This window comes from Rhinopithecus bieti, unplaced genomic scaffold, assembly GCF_001698545.2.
Source record: "Rhinopithecus bieti isolate Rb0 unplaced genomic scaffold, ASM169854v2 scaffold_22548, whole genome shotgun sequence".
Classification (NCBI taxonomy): Eukaryota; Metazoa; Chordata; class Mammalia; order Primates; family Cercopithecidae; genus Rhinopithecus; species Rhinopithecus bieti.
In genome coordinates this window covers 193,572-200,323 of record NW_016810469.1, presented here as the reverse complement: position 1 = coordinate 200,323, position 6,752 = coordinate 193,572, and the positions used below count along the sequence as shown (strand labels likewise).

Sequence of the window (6,752 nt, the reverse complement as noted above, 5' to 3'; positions counted from 1 at the left end):
TCACCTGGAGCTCACAAATCAGCAGCACCTAAGAAAGACAGGCAGGCAGAGGCCCAGCAAGAAGGTGAACGCAGATCATTTGGGAATGAGCCAGCCAGGAATGACTTTGGTTAGGGGCTGGTGGTAATGATGGAAGGTGTGGAGTATTAGGGAGCACTCCCTGTTCTTGGTACTTCCAAACATGATCTGATCTAGTCCTCCTAACAGTTTAGTGAGATCTTGCAGCTGCGGCCCTGGTCTCCAACTTCTCCTGGGCACTCACTGCCCCGTACCTGGCATGACTCTTCCTTGGGGTTCCTCTGGCTGCCAGAGTGTGCTTCCTTGGCACTGGAAATGTATGTTTAGGGGAGTAGGTATTAGGGCCCCTAGGAACAGTCAGCAATGGACTGGGGTGGAAGCATAAAGAGCCCAGCTTCCTGTCCTTCAAAGGAGACAGCTCTGAGGTCAGTTCTACACTACGTTCTAGACCAGGGACTGAGGAATTTTGTTGGCAAAGGGCCAGAGAGTCAATATTTTAGGCTTGGAGGACCATATGGTGTCTGTTGTAAGCATTTAACTCTGTCATTGCGGCAGGAAAGCAGCCATAGATAATACAGACATGAGTGGGCATGGCTGTGTTCCAATAAAACTTTAATTACAAAATCAGGAGGCAGGCCTGATTTGGCCTGTGGGCTGTAGTTTGCCAACCCTTGAGATAGCCCCAGTGGGCCTGGGTCCAGTGTGGTCACCAGCTAATTCACCCACCTTTCATTGCTCTCCTCCCCTTCCCAGTCTCACCTCTCCACTCCCTATTGGAGCTTCTAGGATCTCTTCTTAAATAAATGACTTGATCTTGGATTCTTGTCTCTGGGTCTGCTTCTGGGGACCTCCAATCTAAGACAGATATCCCCAATTTCACATGAAGAGGCTGAGGCAGCTGGAGGCAAACCAGCTTGCACAAGACCCCACAAGAAGAGGAGAAGTTGCTTTCTTAACTGCTGTGGTTTTATCCAGAGTCACCGGACCTTGCTGCCACCCTGCGAGGAGGATGTGTCTGCCTGTACAGGTTGAACAATCTCAAGACAGGTTGCTGGAATTGGCAGAACATTTAGCTCATTTGGTCACTACCAGTGCTATTAGGCACAGAGGATGAGGCAGTCCTGCCCCGCCCTCTAGAACCCAAAGTCTGGACAGGGAGTGGCAGTTAAATGTGGGGCAGAATGAGATCAATGTCTCCAAGAGGCAACCCCGTCATCTTCTCCCTTGGATCTTCTCTGGGAGAGCTGTGAGTGATCACTCTTTCTTTTCAGCTGAGTAAACTCAGGCTCAGAGAAGGGATGGACTTGCCCTAGGCCACACGGCTTATACCTGATAGAACTGAGTCTGTCCCAGGGCTCTTTGAGCACCTGGGGATGCAGAAGCCGACGGGGGTGGGAGGTGGCCGGGACTGTGGAAGGCTTCATGGCTCTCATGGGCACTCCAGCTCACTGTCTTTACTGCCACAGCCACTGCTTCTACGTTTGCTATCTCATTGGATCATGGCGCCTTTAACAAAAGTGTCCTTGCTCATTGTCTAATTGAACTCCCATTTTACAGGTGGGAAAATTAAGACCCAGAGAGAGAAGGAACTTCCCAGAGAGCTATGCAGTGAGCCAAGTCAAAGTTAGGAGCTGAAGCCACAAATTCCTGGGAAAGCAGCGTGGTCCTCGAGTTCCCCCAAAAGCCAGACGGCATCTTTGACATCTGACTCCCAGGGGCCAGTCCTGGAGAGGACACCTGGCCTGGAGCCAACCTTCCTCTCCTCGCTGCCAAAGCTCTGCTCTCTGTGTTCTGGAACTGTCTGAAAATTCCTCCGTTGGTCTGCTCTCGGCAGAGCACAGATTATTGCTCTTGTGCTAATTATTTTTATGATTAAAAGATGATAAATTATTAAACAAAGTCTGAAAAATGTGCCAAGATCTGCTCTGAGGCTGGGTCTGAGAAGTTGTCCCCTTGGCGTCCACGTTAATTAATAAATGAGACTCTCCGTGGAGAGGAGCCACAGCTGGTACATCTGGCAGCCAGGCAGGAGCTGGCGGAGGCCAGATGCCAGGCAGGTGGGGAGGAAGGGACTCCCTGGGAGTGCCCGGTCTGGGATTTGGTAACAGAGTCCCCTCCCTCTCTGTTTCCAGCCTAGGACTCAGCGGAGAGCCCCATGACACCAGCCTAACATCTGGCCTCTGGAAGAGGACTAGAATTTCAAGCTGAGAAGCTTCAGCTGATACCTTAATGCTATTCCTTTCTCCAAATGCAGACTCGGGAGCACCCCGTGTCTAAAGGAAGGCAGGAGACCAGGATTCAAATCTCCGCCAGCCAATTTTTCCTTGGGTAACTTTTGGTTAGGTCGCTTAATGAGACTCCAAGCCTCAGTTTCCTCATCTGTAAAATGGGTAGAAATGACACCTATTTTTGCAAGGGTATTGAGAGTGTTAAATAGGATAATGTCTACCAAGAGCACTCAGCTCTCAGCAGATGGTCAAAAAATGTTAGTTGGGCTGACCTGAAGCTTGGGTTTTTTGCTGCGCTGCCATAACTAGCCGTGAAACCTTGGTCAGGCAGCTTTACCTTTCTGAGCCTCAGTTTCCTTATCTGTAAAATGGGAATGAGAACTCCCAAATCTTAGGATCAAAGGGAAAACTATATGTGAAGTGTCTAACGAAGAGTAAGTACTCAACTAATGGCGGCTATTTTATTACAATTGTTTATTACAGCGCCAACGCACTGAAGTTTCAACAAGTGGGTTTTCGCCTTTGCCATGGGCGCTTCTTCCTGCATCCTTTGCTGGTTCTCCTCCCTCCCCACCTTACTCCTTGCAGCGCACTGGGCTCAGGCCTCAGTGGCTCTTTCTTCCTTACACTCTCTCACTTCTGAGCTCATCCATCTGTATGCAGATGGCTTCCACATTTCTAATGCTAGCCTCGACCCTCTTCCCAGAATTCCAGACTCCTACAAGCAGTTGCCCATTTGAACTGTCCCCTTGGATGTTTGATATCTCAGATCTAATATGTCAAATAATGCATCCCAAACAGAATTCCTCATCTTCCCCTCTGCAAACCTGTTCCCCACCACCCCTACAGTCTTCCCCACTTGGTTAATGACGGCTCCATCCTTCTGGTGACACCTTGGAGTCGTCCTCAATTCTGCTCTTTCTTTCACTTCAAATACCTAAACCATCAGGAAACCCAGACAGCTCCATCTTCCACCTCTGTTAGAACCTCAGCAACTGGCCATCTCCCACCACCTCCCCCACTCCCACCCTAGCATAAGGCACCATCATGTCTTACCTGGACTCTTGCAGTAGCCTACTAATTGCTGTCCCTGCTGCGGTACTTGACCCCTATAGTAATGCTCTACATAGCTGCCGGGATGATCCCTTTAAAACACAAACACTAGACCCAGTCACACCTTGCTTATAATCCTCCAAGAGGCAAAGTCTTTGCCAAGGCCACAAGGCCTTGCACTACTGGAACCTCCCACTTGCTAAGACCTCCCTGTCTTACTCTGTGCCAGCCATGCCCATCTTGGTGCTTCCCTTGAACACACTGGGAGTACACTCCCACCTTGGATCTTCATACTGGCTGTTCACTCTTCTCGTTCCTCACCTCCCTCAGACCTCTGCTCAGAGGTCACCTTTGCAGTGAGGCTTACCTTGACTCTCCCATTTAAAAGTGCACCAGGCACTCTGCATGGCGGCTTCCCTCTTCCATCATGTGTGTCCTCTTCTTACATACTAGAGTTTCTTGAGCCTTGTGTTTGCTGTCTGTCTTCTCCCTCCAGCAGTATCCGTTTTGTGCCCTGCAGCATTCCAACAGCAACCAGCACAGCCCCTGTGTGGTGGAGGTGCCGGGCATACTGAGATGCATCTGTCGGCATCTGCCTCCCGGGACCTTAGGCCTGCATGTCTGGCGGGCAGGTAGAAGAACATGCTGGCCATTTCAATGTTAAGACAAAGAAGTAGAGAAGGCTGGATGAAGGAGGTGATGACTGAACCATATCCTGAATCAGTTGGGGTTTCCAGGAAGAGGATGAAGAGAAGGGCATTCAGGTGGAGGAGTCAGCAGGTGTGAAGACCTGGCAGCTCGGAAGCATGCTCTGAGAATGGCAGGTTGTCAATGGCAACCTGGGAAGGGGATGGGGGAGATGAGCTGGAGAGGAGGCAGGTGCCTGGGGCAGGGTGCAGAGGGAGGCCAGCTCAGACCTCCCGATTCTGCCTGGTCCTCCACCCTCTGCATAAGCAGATGGGGCACATACCCACCCTCGTGATTTCCCAAAGGAGACATAGTAGTTTAATTGCCAGAAACAGGATATTAGCAAAATAACCATATTTCACTGTGTTTGGGATGCACAACTATTTTCTACACCACTCAGAAACACTGCCGGCTAATGTGTGCCGTGGCATGAAGACCCATGTGTGCATCTTTCCAGTGGCAGCTTATATGGTAATAGGTAGTATTGCCTAGCACTATAAAAGGACTTCAGATGTATTATCTCACTGAATTCTTGCACCAACAATGGGTACCTATGAGACAAATAAATTAGTTTCCCATTTTACAGATGTGACAACCAGTGCACAGAGAGATTAACTAACTTGCCATCCAGCAGGCATATGGTGGAGCCCAGGGTGAAACCCAGGCAGTCTCTAAAGCATTGCCTTCCAACATGCAATGGAGTGTGAAATGTGGAAGCCATGGGGAAGCGCAGGAAATCGGCCATGTAAGATAGGAAGCAACGGTTCGATTTATTCAGTGGTGACACCCACCACAGCTGCGTTCCAGTAATCTGCACCCCTCATCCCCACATCCTCGCCGTGCTCTGCCCGTGTCGGGCAACTCGTCTTCTTGACCGGAGGTGATCTCCCACAGTGAGGCAGCCCTACGCTTTTGTTTCAGCTCTTGGAAAACCCAAACCTCAAGACCATACACTCCTTGTGACCAAGCGAGCGTCTTGGCAACTTCCCGGTTTCTCCAAAGAAACCTAACTCCTGCTGGGGCTCCCCCAAGTCACCCCTCATGGCCCTTACTTCTAGTGCTATGGAAATGGCTGAAACCAATGGGTTAACTTGCTTTCCCTATTAAATATTTACATAAACACGCTCGGGAAGGTGTGTGTAAGTTATCAATAATGCAAGGCCAGCCTAGGCTTGGTGAGAGCTAAGAGACCCAAATTGTATCATCATAATCCATTATTCACATATAATGCGTCTATTCTCCTCCATTAGCGCAGGCAGGAAATGCCCCTGAGTGCCAGGCAGGGCTTTGGAAAGCGCAATAAATGGCGGATAGACACATGGCGGGAGGGCGGCAGCTGTAGTTAAACAAGTGTAAATTAGCGCCCAGCCTTGCTCCCTGCCTGCAGCCAGAGCGACGGGCACAGGCCTGGCAGGGAGGGGGTTACAGGATATGGGGAGCTTGCTATCAATCTAGACAGCCCGCATGGCCTCCCTGGAAACCCTTCCGGAGGAGCCCTCCTGCTGGCCACGTGGGAGACCAGGCCTCAGAGAGCACAGGCTTCCGCTCTGCAGACCTTGGCTGGAATCTCCCTTGCACCTCTGAGTGGTGGCCTGGGGCGAGAGGGTGGACGGGGCTGCTACGCAAGCTGCCCCCACACTGAGCTTCAGGCCCCATCTGTAATACAGTCATGAGAATCGCCGTCTTACAAGGTTGCTGCGTGAAGGAAATAAAATGAGAAAGGAGAAGTTCCCAGCATAGGGCACACGGGAGGCCCTTAGAGAATGAAAGAACACTCCTCTCCCTCCTCCCGCTAGGCAGTTTCAGACTTAGGAATAAAACGTGAGAAGCTTTGCACCGCACTCAAATGCACGTGGTGCAAAGGCAATGCAAGGTAAAGACAGAAGTGGCTTTACGTTGTCCCCTCTTCAGCTTTGCTGTCCCTGCAGGTGGCTCCTCCCCTCTGGACCCCACCCGAGTGCCCGGTGCTGTGGTCCATCTCCTGTGCTCAGCAGGCACACTCACCATCGCCACCCCATCCCCAGGACATCTTCAGCCCTTGGTCCGTCTGCACCCTCTTCTCGGCACTACCGTATTCCCCTGGGAGGCAGGTCCTGCACAGAGACAAGTGCATCTACTGTTGAAACGACCCCAGACCAAACAAAAGTTTTGCATTACCCGTGAACTGGAAGGTGGACTTTTGGTATAAAGAGCACCAGACCGGGAGCTGGGAGAGCTGAGTTCTTATCTCTGTCACCACTGATGCCCTGTGGTTTGTGTCTCATGGCCTCTGGACCTCAGTCTGCCTACCTGTAGAGTAAGGGAATTAATCAGATGAGGTGATGATCATGCATGACTTAGTGAATGTGAAGTGCTAGGTGTGTCTGAGGACCCTTCCTGGGTCCAGAACCCTGAGGATCAGAGGCATCATGAGATTCTAGAGTCAATATTCTGGTTCAAGTCATTGCTGTGTCTTGTCTCCACAGCTACAGCTGGATTTTTTCTAGCACCAAAGCCGTGTTGTGGTACAGAGACCTGGGGCCCAGGTGTCAGGCGGATGGGCATGAGCTTGATTTGCCTTTTACAGAGGAATCACATTAGCAGCTCCTGCTTACCCTTACCATCTCACTGTAAGAGGTCATGAGCCCAATGCCTAAGGGTGTGGCAGTGATGGCTGTTCAGTGGAGGCCACAAAATAAAATGTGAATTTGGAAAGGCAGGGAGCAGGTGACCGGGTTTTGTACTTTTCAGACAATGGTACGGTCGGTTTGTCCGGGTCAGACTAGT

General features: G+C 50.8%; 1 long non-coding RNA gene across 1 annotated transcript; it reads right to left on the bottom strand.

Annotated features, from left to right (window-relative positions):
• Positions 1–613: 613 nt before the first annotated feature.
• LOC108542198 (uncharacterized) lies at positions 614–4,023 on the bottom strand. Its single transcript, XR_001889190.1, has 3 exons — positions 3,667–4,023; positions 3,303–3,391; positions 614–2,397 (listed from the first exon to the last, which is right to left on the bottom strand). It is a non-coding gene; the product is annotated as an uncharacterized LOC108542198 (long non-coding RNA).
• Positions 4,024–6,752: the final 2,729 nt, after the last annotated feature.